We start from the raw sequence: 13,971 nt of genomic DNA on the forward strand, positions 1-13,971 counted from the left end.
TATTGCATAGCAATTAGGGATAACAGAACAGCTTTCGGGGGGGTTTGGGGGGGTTGCCTTATCCGCCCCTTTAACAGAGTAGTCACAATTCAAATTTCCCTTCTTCCATTGTTTACAAGGCATTATACATGTGGTTTATTTATAGTGCACGGAGTAATATGCAGCAAGTCTGGTCTGTCCGCATTGGAAGAGAAACATTTGGCCAAAAGAGCAAGACACAGCCAGGAGGATGATTGGTAAGAGCACATCATAATATGCACCTTAAAGCTGTGCTCTACAGCTAGGTCCTGTTCCATGACTGCATATATAAATTTACTACTGACATTGCCATTTATATCTGGCCATTTACAGTGCACTCTTGCGCAATGCAGCACTTGAAGCTGATTTTCCATTGTGTAGTTATTATGTTCAAGAGATGTTTGACCCGGTCAGGGTGACACACTTTAGTGAGGGCAGCAGTATCCTAGAGGACACTACAGACAGTGACGGAGACATCTCAGAGCGCGAGGTGAGAGGTTGAGTTTTTTGTTACTCTCTCTACGACATACTTTTCATGCCAGCTACTGTTGTGCAGTTCAGCCAAATTTAATTTCCTGCCTTGTATTATGATATATAAATTGCTGAACATCTTATCACTCAGTTTCAAATATCCCCTCAGCTGTTTTAAGCCATTTCGGTTATTCAGAAGTACTGCTAAATGGATGTGGTGGGAAAATGAGAGCACATCAAACACAGACAGCTTTATGCATTGTGTAGTAAAGAGTAAAATTTTATTGAGTTCTGTCCCCTGTATAACAGAGTAAAAGGACTGACGCGCAGTACGGTCCCCCTCCCCTTATACAGAGAACAGAAGAAAGAGAAAAAAAAGAAAAACAACTCCTACAGAGTATCGGCTAATTCATGTTTTGGTTAGCCTGAGCGCTGAAGGCTTCTTCTATGTCTATGGTTAGAACGGTATGTGAGCAGCTGGTGTACCTGACTCACATGCTTATCTGCAGACTGTTATGCTGTGACTATAGAAACATAAAGCAAAGTAAAATAAAGCAAAGTAAATTTCCACAAAATGAAGTAAGGTAAATTCCCACAACATTTCCCCCCTTTATTCTATATCACACATTATCACACATTTATTCAGCAAATAGCACTACGATGTCTTCATGTGGATCACCAGCACCGCCCATCTTGGGGAGCAGAATGTCTTCACTGAGCTGGGGTTGGTCATTGGCATGGCCGCTGAGCGCTGGCATGGTGAACACACTAGAAAGACGTCTGACACGCAATGACAAAAAAGGAGGTAAACACAGAAGAAGAAGAAAAAGAAGAAGAATGAGTAGCAGAATGGGCAACGCTACAGCCGCTACTGGAACTGTAGGCTGCGGAGTGAAGGCAGATCACATATGATTCATATAATCAGTGATATTAGCGCTGAGATCTGGAATGTAAAAACAGCAGGAAGTGTTAATCATTTTGCACACTCCTCCTTCCTTCATGGTTAGGAGATTTAATACCATTCTATGTTGAAGCACTGCTGCCCTTATCACTTGTTGTTCTATCTTTAAGGCACCTATTGCTGCTAAGGTGTCATTAACTACTTGCAGTAACTGATAAGCTAAGCCATTGATCTTTTGCAGGGCTGCTACTGTGCCACCGCCCAGGAAAAGGGACCAACCAATGGTTTCACCCGGAGTGGTCCATGGGTCCCTCAGAATTCTACCACAATAGTCTGTGCTGGTTATGTCTCTCCTCACCCTGTGCTGCTTGGCATGGGGAGGTGTATACACCTGCGTCCTTGGGCGCACTACAGCTGGATAACAACAACCAGTCCAGTTCTGTGGCAATTCACCATAGGCCACCGAACCACCGACCCACATTACATTCCAATACCCCTGCAGGGTTGTCATGGAGCAATTCCACAGGGAACTGCTATTGGAGTCACTGCAAGTGCCATTGCTGTGCACCTGCACATAATCGATGCATCTGGACCAGACTTCCGGCACCTGCTGCTTCATCTGCTATACAAATATCTCACCCTTACTAGCTGCCACATGCAGCATCATTTTCGGTGGTGCGGGGTTAGTGGGACTGGGACAGTTTGAGGTCTGGTTAATAACCTGGCACATAGAGATTGTCATATTCACTTCTCCTACGTCTGCGTTTTTCAGAGGGATTACAGTCCTTGGAACACTGGTGTGCTGGCACACCAGGTACTCTTGCTCGATATGTTGGGCATGCACAATGGCTGACATACACGCTGTATTTTGTTGGCATTTAGCTGCTAATCATTCTGCTTCAGTGGCGTTGGGACCCTGAAATGGTAACAAGTCTTCTCATAAGTCATGGGATTCTTCATCCATATTAATATTCAGTCTATGTTCTGACTGTGTTAGCTGTGTCTGATTTTCTCTACCGTCTCTTGACGGTTCCGAGTGTCGAAAGGGTAGGCCTTGCCTTTAACACCCTACTCAACACAGTTCCGACCTAGTCTGTTTGGGTGCTGCTGCTTGGAGTTGGGGCTGGTGTCGGAGCCTTCTTACGGTGTGTGTGATGTACCCAGGTTCCTCGTCCTTCTATTTTGACAGCAGCGTGGGTTGTTAACAGGAGGTTCTAGTTGTCTCCACCTGGTGCCTTCAGTGGCGGTAGCCCCTGACTGAATTTCCCATAATGTGGCCTGCGGGGTAGCAGCGGTTTCCTGTATTGCTTGCACAGCGGTTTTAGTTGCAGCTGCCTTTGCTACTCTATCTGCAAAAGTATTCCCCTTGCTGATTTGGTCTTCTGTAGTCCTGTGAGCTGCACACTTAACAACTGCAATTGTCTTTGGCAGCGAAATGGCTTCTAGCAAGATGGTGATGTCTAATATATTTACCCGAGCTTGTCAGGAATTGCCTATGTTTCCATATGGCTCCAAAATCATTAACAGTTTTGTCTGCAGCTAGTTTGCATGCTTCCGTCAGTGCTACTAGTTCAGCAGCCTGCGCTGAATAGGAGGATGGTAATACTTCTGTTTTAAGTATTTCATGATCTGTTACTACCGCGTATGCTTCCCTATTGACCCCTGTGTCGTCCCTGCATGCTGACCCATCCACATAGAGGCATAGGTCTGGGTTACTTATGGCTTCTTCAAAGAGATCAACCCGCGGTATATATACTTCAGCTAAGACTGCTGTGCAGTCTTGTGGATCTCCATCCTCCTCCCTAGGAAGGAGTGTAGCTGGGTTCAGTGTTATACACCTTTTGACAGTTATATTAGGCATATCTAAGAGGGTGGTGTGGTATCTCAGCTACCACTGGGCTGATAAGTGTGACACTCTTTGGTCCTGCAGTATTCGATGTAATGCGTGTGGGACTAAAACAGTAAGAGGGGAGTATGCCACTATGGTTTAGGTAGCGAAATTATGGCTTGTGGTCGGTTTTGAGACAGCTTGTGTGTATTTCCCCCTTTAATGATATGCCCCAAGAACGTCACTTCCTCCTTACAATTCTGTAATTTTGCTCTACTAGGTCAGTTACATGTATATTACATCTGAAATATTTCCATGAGCTTTTATGCAACATACTAAACAAAGGTTAGGAACAGGCTAAGTCAAATCAGGCTAACTCTCAGCAGGTCAAAAGTACTTCAGACTGCAATCTATGATCTAGTATTTTATCCAATTTTATCATAATTGTAACACAGGGAGGCTTGGCAGGATACAAAAGAGGAGCAATGATGCATATAACGATGTTTATTTAGAGACATGGAAGACAACGTAGCACTAAGGCTATCGTGGGATCAAACACTGACAACGTTAACGTTTACACAAAGGACTTATATACGCAAACAATAACAACACAATGAAGGGCAGCCGTGAAACACAAGGGAGCATGGCCACACGGATGAACACACACACACACACACAAGCAAACACACACGGGGAGACGTTTGGGGGGGGGGGGGCGTACCGTGACAAGAATATGTTCACACATGCTCGCTCGCTCGCTCTCTCTCTCTCTCTCTCCCCATCCTTTCAGCCTTTGGGTTTCAATAATACCCCCAGGGCAGACAGAGCCACTATTCAAGCAATGTAATATTCTGTAATATTCTACTCTGGCTCCTCCTACCTCTGCAATGACATCCTCAGCTTTTATTTCAGTGGGTGGCGTGTGATGTCATAATGCAGCCGCATCAATTAAGCGAATATGATGTAGTCAAAGAACAGATTTTTCAAATGAACAATTTCTGTGACCCATTTTTAGACTACAGATCACAGATAACGGGTACACTAAATTTATTATGGGTCAGTGCGGTAGTTACAATTGCAATCCAAGACGCAAGGAACATGTTCCTTCTGAGAAATATGAAAAGGAAAAGCACGGGATATTTGGTAAATATGGGAAAAAGAAAAACGAAAAAACACGAGCCCAGAACCCTTCCAGAATAGAGGATGACTTCTTGGATGAACTGTGTGTGTGTGTGTGTCTGTCTGAGAGAGAGAGATCTACGTAGCAGTGTTCTAAGTATCTATACAACGCTAATAAGACATTTTCTGTTACTTTTTAAACAGATACTAGACCAAAGCGTTTAATGAAGAAGGACTTCACTACTCAGAGAACTCAATCAGCCATAGTAAGTAAAGTAGAACCAAGACAAATGATTTAAAGCCATACTGTGGCAATGGACAAAAGCCACAAAAAATGGAAAAACAGCTATGGTGAACAGTGATGCTAATTGAATGCTTGTACTTAAGTACACTGAATGTCTCTGAATATAAATTACAAATGCATTTCAACAAATGTTCGAGAAATTAATTAAAAACACTAATGTAAATGTATTTAGAATATATTTAGGACACATACATTTAGCATATGCAATCTTTGTCAGTTACAGGAAAAAAAAAATACTGTTGGTGGGTTTTTTGTTTGTTTGTTTTACATTCTCCTTACTATAGAATTAACAGTCGACTGTTCGGTGACTTTGCATGCTGAGTTGTAACACTGATTATTAGTATAATTGTGGCGAGAATCAAAATCAACACTAGCTAAAATGACTGAATGCATTGGAATTTATTATTCCAATAGCACAATTTGAATGGGTTTACGGTACCTTAGTGTGTCAGGTCCTGTTATTTCTGCTGAACATTTGATGTTTGGGGGCACATTTTTACATCATTAGGCCTGCAGGCTATGTGATTATGGCTATGCGATAAAAATTGTATTTGTTTCCTTTCCAGTCCAATACAAATTATAAATTACAAATGTATCAAAATGTAATTAAAGTCATATTTCAATTAAATGTATTTAAATACTGTTCAACAATATTTCTACTCATATCTACAGGTGGAACCTAAAGATTTGAATATCAATGAGAGGGATAAGTGTATTGAGGACCTGGAAGCCGTGTTTGCTAAAGTGAGAAAGTCTGCAGTGGAGCAGAGCAATCCTAACGCTTGTTTTCCATAAATTCTCACAATGCTATGAACTATGCATTTCAAGTAGATGTAATTAAATATTGCTTAACACTGTTTCTCTTCATAGTTGGAGGTGAAACTGAATTCTTTTATAAAGATGGAATATGGTTCCTGTGAATATGATATGGGCCAACTGATTGAGGAGATGGAATCCACAGTTGCTAGAGTGAGAAAGTCTGCAATGGAGCAGAGCAATCCTAACACTTGTTTTCCATAAATACTAACAATGCAATTAAATATGCATTTCAAGTAGATGTAATTAAATATTGCTCAACACTTTATTTGTGTCTGCAGGCGGCCAAACTGTTAGGATTAGAAGCCGTACTTGCTCGGGAGGATATGGCTGCATAACCTCTGATGACAGCAATAAAGAGCATTAAAAATACTCTGACATTTTTCAGTCTAATCCCTGCCTATGTTGTCTGCAACACAGTCAATTATACCATGGATAGTAATTATATCTTTTTTTTTTTTTTTTGTCTCACAAACATTCTGAATGTAACATTTCCTACAGCTTTAAAAATACAATCACCATACTTGGCACCCACACTATTTTTTCCCTTCATGTCCACTTACATCTATGTGACTTAACAATCACAATTCATTTTTAGACAACCAATTTCCAACCTCTATATATATATCGCTCGGAATTCAACAGACACCTGACTCAAGTATTTTTATTTTAATTTCCTCCATGTTGTTTATAATAGGCCTACAGTAAGAAATCCTTTTAAAGGTGATCACCATTTCTACCACTGTATACTGTTGAAGCATACAAGTTTTTATTCAGTGAGAGATATGTCATTTATGGGGATTAGGTACAGCGTGTTTTGTTCAGGACATTCACGACGATATATGTTCTAAATGGGATTGTAAAATAACTAGCTAGCTAGCCATGTATTTAGACAGAACCTGAATTGTGTTACATGGGGATTTTTATCCTATGTTTTTAAGGCTGCATTATGTACAGCCTAGCATAAATAAATACGCAAGAATGCAGAGCACAAATAGTCCATAGTTTATTTTCCCTTCTATATAAGCCCGCAGGTTCATAGGTGACTAGCTTTTATAATGTCATGTGTAATTTGAGCATAATGGTGGAAACTTCAAAGAACAATATGGAAAAAAAGGAGGGTTGTTTACATAATTGCCCTTGAAAAAGTTTATAAGAATTAAACTCTTGTGTACCCCTCAGACATTCTCCAGAGGGTCCCTCAAAAGCATGTTTATATTTAAGTTGCAATAAAGGACAGGACCAGCTATTCTCTTCAACTAATTCTGATATCAAGTGGAAACAAGTTGTCAGGTTCTGGTCCGCACCGAACCAGGAACGCAGACACAGACACGTACACACATATCCGCACAAATCACCTACCACGACCACTGCTCGGTTCACAATCACACACTTATCAACCATCGCGATCACCTGCTTCTAATTAACTCTCTCCCTATTTAAACCCCTCATGTACCATCCTCCAGTGTTTCCCATTTAGCATACTGTGGACTAAAGCTGAGCCTGTCTTCATGAGCTTCCCCACATCTGTGTTTTTAAAACTTTTTGGCAGTGACTAATTTCCTGCCTTTTTATCCCTCACCCATGTCTTGCTCAGGTGTCAATATGTCACAGAACTAAATTAGTGTTCTATTATTTTCTTAGTTTGTACAAGAAGTACAAATATGTAGCTATCTAACATTTATAATGTGTATTGTTTCTTATTTTGTTAACATTAAAATGTAAAACCAAGTGAAAACATTTAAATGTAAAAACAGGTTTGACACTGCTTTGGATCTAGTGAAAATACTAGAAGCTGTCAACACCATGACCTGAGCAGTCTGCATTTAACACATAGAGAGAGAGACAGAGACGATGTACAACAACAACCAAAGGTATTCAGATCTTAAGGGAATCCTTTCACTTAGTCTTCAATTATGCACTCCATAGATGTCATGAGGGACAGCCTCACAAGAAAGGAGGCCTGGTGCATGGCATGCAGTGGTGCCTATCATGCGAACACAGAGAGAGACAGAGACAAGGTAGCAGACAACAACCAAATGTGTTCAACTGCTGTCAGGTCTTTCTCAGTAAACTTCAGAGAATGAAGTACAGGGCAAGCACTTGAACATGCACATGTTCTTCCCTGGATACAGACACTTTGCCTCAAAGACAGTTGCCTCACAGGTTTGTTCCAAAATGACTTCCCTTGTCCCTTATTCCCTTATGCAACAGGAATTGAAAAGAAAGGTGTGAGCAAGTATACCCTCCACTGACAAGCTCCTGTTGTTTAAGTTTGAATGGATTCTGTGACTTGAACAAGTCTGCTCCTTCTCTCATCCAATATAGAAATTGCTCACCGAACTACAATGAGTGAACAAGGTCTAATGAACTTGCTGTGAGAATGATCTCAGTAATTAACTCAAAAAGGATAGGCTCAGAAGTGATTTTTTTTTTTTTAAGTAGGAAGGATTTTGATATTTCAAGCTTGCCAGCAGAACTAGCTAGCCTAACCTGGGATGACAGCCAATGCACAGCATCACAGCTGGGGGAAACGGATGTGAAATGTCAGTTTAATCGGCAAGGCTCAAGGCAACAGGGTCCTGTCCCTTGACTTAGGTTGATCTAGAGGTATTTCAAGAAACTTCTCAAGCGCACTTTAGTGGCAAAGAACAATATTTTCACTTGAACAGGGACCACAGATTAAAAGTCTGATGCTCTACTGACTGAGCTATTCAGGAGAGAAGCAATATCAGAAACATTACAAGTGCAATGTACATGTATGCAAAGAAAATTCATGTGTATCGCATTAAGATGTCAATCTGCCTATGGAACATAACACCTCTTACGAGGCTCGATTTTTGCTCTCAAGCTGCGATGGTTTTGTCATGTTGTCTAAGAGAAGAGGCTTTGGTCGGTGGAGTGAGTCTTTGATAACTAAGATTGTAACTAAGATTGAAACTGCTCACCGCACTACATCGAGTACACAAGGTGTAATGAACTTGCTATGAGAATGATCTCAGTAAGTAACTCAAAAAGGATAGGCTCATCATGATGCATTAGCTAACAATCGGCACTCATACACAAGTGTGAATGTTCAACATTCATTCAAGCATCTCGAGGTCACAGTCTGTAGTGTGTACAAAAGGAATCTAAAGGAAAGGTTTGACCAAGTGCTATAGAGCAAGAGATATAACTTTAGACTCCATTTGTAACATTAGAAAAAAGATGTACATACAGTCCATTTGTTTAAAATGTTCTTTGATGTGAAGGTCATATTATTTTGCCCCCACTTACGCAGAACTTGATTGTTGGAAGAATACAACAGGGGAACTTTCAGTTGTACTTCACATGACTGACACTGTGTAGACTTTAACTAATGTCCAGTTGTGTAGCTTTAGAGTTGTGTACAATTGGAGCAATTGACCTAAGCAACATGTATTGCATACACAGTTTGCCTTAACAAACCTATCACTTCATCATGGTCAGAATATGTGTTATAGATACATGTAATGCTTCAGCATTGCTACTAGTTCTAATACACTCAAACTAGTGCACCAGAGTGGGTGATGGTAATGGTACTGTTAGAAGCAAACCTATATGACTGGGGTTGGGCTTCCACACACTGTCCCTTTCTCCCAATTCACAGAGCGGAAACGACTCGTTTTCAGCCTGTTTTTTTTTTTTTTTTACACAACCAATTTCCAACCTCTATAGATATCGCTTGGAATTCAACAGGCACCTGTTGCTACTGCACCTTTAAGACGGATGTAAGATAAATGAGCTCCTTTATGATTGGCTGCCCTGTATTGTGCTTCATTCAAAAGGTACTCAGAGCTGAAATGCCTGAGAAAGGCAATTTAAGTGGGTGTGCTAAACCTCTATAGGCTGAATAGGCAGAGATAGGTCAATAAAGTGTTCTTGTGACATTAGAAATACAAATTTCAAAAGGGGCATTTTTGGCAGCTTAACTGACATAGTTAAGAATTTTAACATTTAAAATATATATATATTAAAAGGAGAATGTTACTTATTTCACTCTGACTGTAAAACAGTGCATATTTTGTTAAATGGGATTTCCATCCCATGTTTTTTAAGGCTGCCTTATGTATAAATAAATATGCAAGAATGCAGAGCATGAATAGGTCAGTCTTCCATTCTGTATCACATACCTACCCTTGATAACACCGTGGTAACTGGAAAAAAAACAACCCTTTTTACTCAGTTGTCACTACTTCCAATAGACTTCACGCTAATCTCATAGAAGTCCACCCCTTTCCGTGTCCTCCGGAAACTGCACTTCCGTTGTGTTGTGACAGGATTTGTTCCTGAAGTTGTATGCGTTTTCTAAATTTGCACCGCATTTCTAAAGTGTGTTACCACTTTGATGAATATGCTTTGTGTATTTGCAGCACGATGGGTTTTCCAGGACACCGTAATTTATGCATGTTTAATTCCATCTTTTATTCACGTACTAAGGCCAACTCTATAGGCTAATATTTATAAAACCGAGATAACCATAGAAACGTCTTCATCTGTGCTTGATACTTTCACGGAAATACGGAACTGCTGCTTGTCAAGCTTGTTTCATCAGGTTTTATATCATCGTCATGACGTGTTTGAATTGATCCCAGGCATATGCAGTCCTCATCAAAATCCATGCATGTCCTAGGCTGTGAGTAAGGTATGTTCTCTCTCTGGTCACAGTTGGCAAATAAATTATGCATATAGATTGTGGGGAAAACACTTTAGCACGTGTTCTCCAAAGAAGTGTCTTAATATGAGCTATCTAGCTAGTTCCAATGTCAACTGTAGTCATAACACTGGGTTTCTCTCTGTGCTCAGGTGTCTTATTCGCATGCCAGTAACATGTTAGCGATATTGCAGTAGTGTGAATTTTTATGTTGCCCGTGATGAAAGGTGACAGGAAATAAAAATCCAAACATTTTTTTTGTTCAGGTCTTTTTAACGGTCATAACTGACACATATTTATCTAACAAAAAAATCAGGTTCCTCTAAATGTGTGGAAGAACTGTTGTGTATATTTTTGTTTCCAGTGGCCTGAGTACCTAAAATATGTCATCATTTTAGGAAGCAGGAAAGCAGGGCTGCTTACAAACATGACATTAGTATATTATTTTTGGGATATTTTCATTTATGATTTTCCCCTTTTTGTTGTTTGTTTGCTTTTTTACTTTCATTTTTTGTAGGGACTGTGATATATATTTTGTTATTTGAATGCATAATATAGCTTTGGGGCTCCCACAGACACTTGTGTATATAAACATATTAGGGGAGATTTTTTCATTGATTTGTATATGTTTGTGAAGGAATGCACATAGTTCTCATGTTTGACCCACTTTAAAGATATTTTTTGACTTGTATCAGAAAGGAATACAAGCATTTATTCATATCAACATTTTCCTTGCAGAGTCATTTCAAAGATGATGCAACAGAATAGTTTTGCTTATCTATTCTGTACTTTGTTTATTGACAGGTAATTCCACCCTCAACTTTTTAGGGTGCCTCCCCATAATTGCTCAGCTCTTCTGTGTAATAAAAGCAGGATTGGTTTGTATATCACATTGGTGTAGGTCATTTTCACCTGTTATATAAAGAACATTCTAATGGCTTTGGGGGAGACAAACCAAATTAGTCCTTTATAATTGTAATTATATATTACTTTGCTTCATTAGAAGTTTGTGATTATTCCTGTTATTCATCAACTTAGGTACCGTGATTTACTGGGGTAGGTCAAATTAAAAGATAATTGCCTGCTTATATTAGGTAAAGAAAGTTTTTTATGTCATAGTTTTCACTTACTATGATTGGGACAATACATCTTTTACATGAGGATGGATTTTATCAAAGCTTATAGGGATCTGTATGCCATGCATAGGACGCTTATGCTTTATTTAGTTCACTAAATACAAGCAGTTCATTTTTGTTTTAAATGTTGATGTTCCACCTGCTCCATCAGACCCTCTGCTTTGACACTATGTCCACCTGGTGTACATCAGTAAGCACAGCCTATAACAAGGTATGTCTTAGCCACTTGTAATCTTCTAAGCATTAACTTTCACAACATTTTTATGACAATGTTAGTCTTTATAGTTTCCATAATTAGGTGCTTAACTGAAATCAGCTCCAGTGTTTCATGTTGATGTCTTTCATTTTTCATACATAGTCATGTATATATTTGTGACATGCTACATTTGTTACTGTTTTCACTTGAACAAGGAAAATCATACTCAAAACAGATATATAAGTGGACAGTCAGGGTGAAATAAGTAACATTCTCCTTTTAATGTTATATTTTAAAAAAATATTAAAGGTCTTAAGTATGTCAGTGTTTTCGTTAGTCTTTTGGCCAATGTTTTTTTTAAAAAGAGATAAGGAGATACCAGAACAAAATAGAAAAGCAAATAATAGAGGAAGATGGCATGGGATGGAGGGATGGAGGGATGATAAAAGACAGGGGTAGTAACGGATAATTTATTCTATTCTCTCAGCTATTCTCTTTAACTAATTCTGAAGTCTGCATCTTTATTTTCTATTTGAATGTTAACTTTACGACTAGCTGATTGGGGATTTAGGAACGACACTAGCGTTGATTTTGATTCTAGCCACAGTTCTAGTAATAAGCAGTGTTACAACTCTGCATGCAAAGTCACTGAACAGTTGACTGTTAATTCTGTAGTAAGCATAATGCAAAAAATACAACAACATATTTTGTTGTGATTGAAAAAATTACGTCCTAAATACATGCGTTGTAAATACATTGACATTAGTATTTTTAATTAATTTCTAACATTCAGAGACATTCAGAGGTGTTTCTATTAAGCCCAGAGTCAGCTAGGTCTCCACTCTCTAATTACTCAATGAACCTCAATGGTTTCCCAATCACATCTTCTCTAACAGTTAAAGATCTTGGAGTTATGGATCCCAGTCTCTCGTTCGAAGCTCACGTAAATAAATAATGTTTCTAGGACCCCCTTTCTCCACCTTAGAAACATTTCAAAGATTAGGAGCATGCTCTCCACACATAATACAGAAAAGGTAGTCCATGCATTTATTGCTTCAATATTGGACTACTGTAATCCCTTACTATCTAGCTGTGCTATTAAGTGCCTAAAGTGCCTAGCGAGTTCAAAATGCAGCAGCCATAGTTTTTAATAGAGCTAGAAAATTTGATCACATCAATCATATCTTAGCTACTTTACTTTGGCTCCCAGTAAAATTTCGTATTGATTATAAACTACTTTTAATAATTCCAAATGTGCATTAGACTTTACAGTAACCTAAGACAACCCTTTTGCATGAAGGGAACTGGTAACTATGCTCACCCTCCATAATGTGCAAAAGATATTTAAAGTGTAGGACAGTCGAAGCATTATGCGTGCGTGTGCGTGATGTTATTAACATGACAGTAAAAGCTTATCATTTTTAAACGGGGGCTGATCGACTTTCCACTTATGCAAGACTTATGTCAAGAGTACATGTCAAAAATTAGAGATGAAATGAGGTGCTAAATGCCGCAATTAGGCATACAGCAGTCAAAGGCAATTTGGAAACACACTTAGAAAACAAAGATCATGATCTTTGATCATGATCAAACTTTCAAAAAGCTTATCAACGTGACGAGAATGTGAAGTTTAGGTTCATCTATAGTGTTACAGTATCAATGTGAAATATGGATATCGAGGTCAGCAGCACGTAAGAATGTATATGTGTGAAACATCTTCGTCGCCATAAATGTTGTGTTGTTACATAATTAAGCAGTCCATCCAGTTTCATTTACTTGATTTATGAGCAACCTGTGTCCACTGTCTAACTCAAGTATTTTTATTTTAATTTCCTCCATGTTGTTTATAATAGGCCTACAGTAAGAAATCCTTTTAACTGATTAATAATTAAAAAATATCTTTCTTGACTATAAGAATATAGCTTAACCATTAGAAAGATTAAACATCCAGTGAGTGTGTATCCTGGCATGTTAATGTAAAAGGCAGCTCCTACTGGATTTGGGGAAAGATTAGTAAAAGATTTCAAGTATCTGCAAAGCAGAAAACTGCCTATTCAACAGGCAGAAATTATGTGCTACCGAAGTAGTTGTGCTATTTGCATAGCCTAATTAATATCATTAGATCAAGTTCTATATTACCTATATTGTTATATTACAATTTTGCTTTTGCTTTTTTGCTTCACAATTGTTACACATAATTTTTTTTTTGTAACCAGAAACAGGGCGCATCAACCAGGAATACATTCCAGCTCTGTTTTAGAACACTGGCTGTGATTCATTACATTTTGGCAATTGTGAAAACAAACTGGATGATACTTCTAAAAGTAATTGTGTTTGCAGTTTATTTGCACAGTTACATGAACAACACATGTAGTAGAAAGTTGCCAACCCTATTAAAATATTAGATTTATAGTATAATATTTGAATTAAACAGACAAAGCATTAATCACAATCATTTGCATGATGATTAAATCTTGAACCAAAAATGTATCAGAGAGCTCCAGTGTTTT

The sequence above is a fragment of the Electrophorus electricus genome, unplaced genomic scaffold (assembly GCF_041902795.1).
Source record: "Electrophorus electricus isolate QZ-2024a unplaced genomic scaffold, ASM4190279v1 Scaffold73, whole genome shotgun sequence".
Classification (NCBI taxonomy): domain Eukaryota; kingdom Metazoa; phylum Chordata; class Actinopteri; order Gymnotiformes; family Gymnotidae; genus Electrophorus; species Electrophorus electricus.